Source organism: Branchiostoma floridae, chromosome 9 (assembly GCF_000003815.2).
Source record: "Branchiostoma floridae strain S238N-H82 chromosome 9, Bfl_VNyyK, whole genome shotgun sequence".
Lineage (NCBI taxonomy): Eukaryota > Metazoa > Chordata > Leptocardii > Amphioxiformes > Branchiostomatidae > Branchiostoma > Branchiostoma floridae.
In genome coordinates, this window is record NC_049987.1 from 21,975,993 (window position 1) to 21,978,841 (window position 2,849).

A 2,849-nucleotide genomic window follows, 5' to 3' on the forward strand; every position below is an offset into this window, starting at 1 on the left:
AGCTCTCGGGGTGTGTTTACCGTGACTGCGATCTGAACGCTTATCATCAGGCAAAATGCAGTGTGTATAGATATTTATATGTATAACATAATACATATGTGATATTATAGGTTTAATATGCTAACTGTATATCATTATGCTAATGATGAGATGTGATTGGTCAATTTAGATTTTGAAAGTTGGCGCGAACTATTCCTTCGGGGGAGGGCAGATACAGACTTATTTAGAATAACATAGAAAACGCAAACAAAACAACAGACGTTTCATTCAGTGATACGAATTATGAATATAGAGGGATGACGTGGCATGAGGCAGTAAGAATGGCATTTTGTTTTTCTGCAAATGACAGACTAATTTTCTGGGAAGAAAGTTAATCTGGGCAGGGAGAAACATAAAAAAGTTTGTGCGTCAGAACTCAGTGTAGTCATTAAATCCCTGTGTTTTTTGGAGATGTCGCAGGCCATTTGGGTAAAATATAATAGGTGTACTAGAGTCGATTCCGCATTACCAAGAGGGTATTTCTTGCCTTTTGTTCCAACATTTTGGAAATCTTTATAGCATTTTAACTATGATAAGTAACTGTTTAGAACTATTGTGTTCTAAATATTTTCTATAGTGTTCATACATGTTAGAAACATTTCTAACATCAAATACATTATTTCTGTTAGTTTCTAAACTGTTCCAACATAGATCCATCATTTGTGATCACATGTGATCACATGTTTGAACATGGAAACAAAATGGTAAAACTGGGTCAGTGGGCTGGGGACAGGGCAATTCACGCATACCTGCCAAGTACAGAAAATTCTGTCTGTCTGACTCCTTCTCACAAAAGAGCCATTAGTGTCTGCTAAAGAAAATCTAAAAACACTAGACCCAAACAAAAGACCCAGTTTCGCAGCTTTGTTTATGGTGGTAATAAAAGTTTTTATGGAGGAAAACAAATGACGCAAATTGTTGGAACATGTGATCACACACACACACACACACACACATACATACACATACACACACGTACAAACACACACATAAACATACACACACGTGCACACACACACATGAATACCCGTATATAAAACTATCCATCCCTCCCCCTCGCTAACGCCCGTAGAAAGCCGTGAAGGAGGCTGGGAGCAGCAGACAAATTCAATCAACACGGAGCTTTGAAGTCCCTACCTACTGTATTAGTTGGGCTTGTTGCTGACGTGTACTTTTCAGACATGCTTGTTCCTGAAATGTTTTTCCTGACATATTATACTTAAGGATTCACCCATCTTTCTGTGTAAAATGTCATTAGGGACAGTAAATAACAATAAGTATTAATGTAACCCACATACATACAAAGAAGCAGTCTGTCTGGTTTGAAACTGGTGTTGTCGAAAGGACACGCCCAAACCATTTTGTTGATGAAAAAAGCTACCTCAGAATTGGAGGCGCAAGCTATTGTATGTAGGGAAAACAATAAATATTATGTAAAAATTCAGATATCCCTACTCACGCGCGACCTCTGCAGCGGTTCCAACCGACCTGCTAGGACAAGACGTTGCCGCTTCCTGAAGATGCGACTCAAGACGTTACTCCTTCCTGAAGATGTCACTCCAAACGTAACCGCTTCCTGAAGATAAAGCAAAAGACATTACCGCTCCCTGAGGATGCGACTCAAGACTTTACTGCTTTCTGAAGATGTCACACAAAACGTTACCGCTTTCTGAGGATGTAAGTCAAGACGTTAACGTTACTGCTCCATGAAGATGCGACTCAAGACGTTACTGCTTCCTGAAGATGTGTCTCGAGTTCTAGGTGGCGACAGTTTCTGGTTGTGTTTACCATGACTGCGATCTTTTCGCTTATCACCAGGCAAAATGCAGTGTGTATAGATACTTATATGTATAACATAATACATATGTGGTATTATAGGTTTAATATGCTGACTGTATATCATTATGCTAATGATGAGATTTGATTGGTCAATTTAGATTTGAAAGTTGGCACGAACTATTTCTTCGGGGGAGGGCAGATGCAGAAGTATTTAGAATAGCATAGAAAACGCAAACAAAACAAGAGACGTTTCATTCGAGTATACGAAATATGAATATAGAGGGGTAACGTGCCACGTGGCATCACGCAGTAAGAATGGCATTTTGTTTTTCTGCAAATGACAGACTAATTTTCTGGGATAATTAGCTAATCTGGGCTGGGAGGGGAAACATCAAAAAGTTTGTGCGTCAGCACTCAGTGTAGTCATTAAATCCCTGTGTTTTTCTGGAGAGGTCGCAGGCCATTTGGGTAAAATATATTAGGTGTACTAGAGTCGATTTCGCATTACCAAGAGGGTATTTCGTGCCTTTTGTTCCAACATTCCAACGCTGACTCGGAATTGACTCTATAACATGCGCCGTATGCTAATTTTTATTTCAGCTTTATGGTCATGCTCTATCTCAATAACAGTGATTGACAGGTGTCAGAAACGTCAAAGCACAGCCCAGCAATACTCGTATACTGTAGTATTTCGAATATAAGCGTGTCTGTAACTGCACACAGACACACACACAAACGTGCCTATAAACAGACACACACATACACACACACACACACACACACACACACACACACACACACACACACACACATACATACACGCATGCACACAATATAGTATGTGTCTTACTCTAATATAAAGCTAACTGCAGTTGAATTGATGAGGCCTAAAGTTAACAGAGCTCCAGTATGTTAGTTTACAATATACCCGGTAACACAACACACCAACACAGGCCACTTTTGTCTTATCGAAACGGAGGATGTGGCATTAGGTGGGGGGAAAATGCATTTTGTTTTTCTGCCAATGGCAG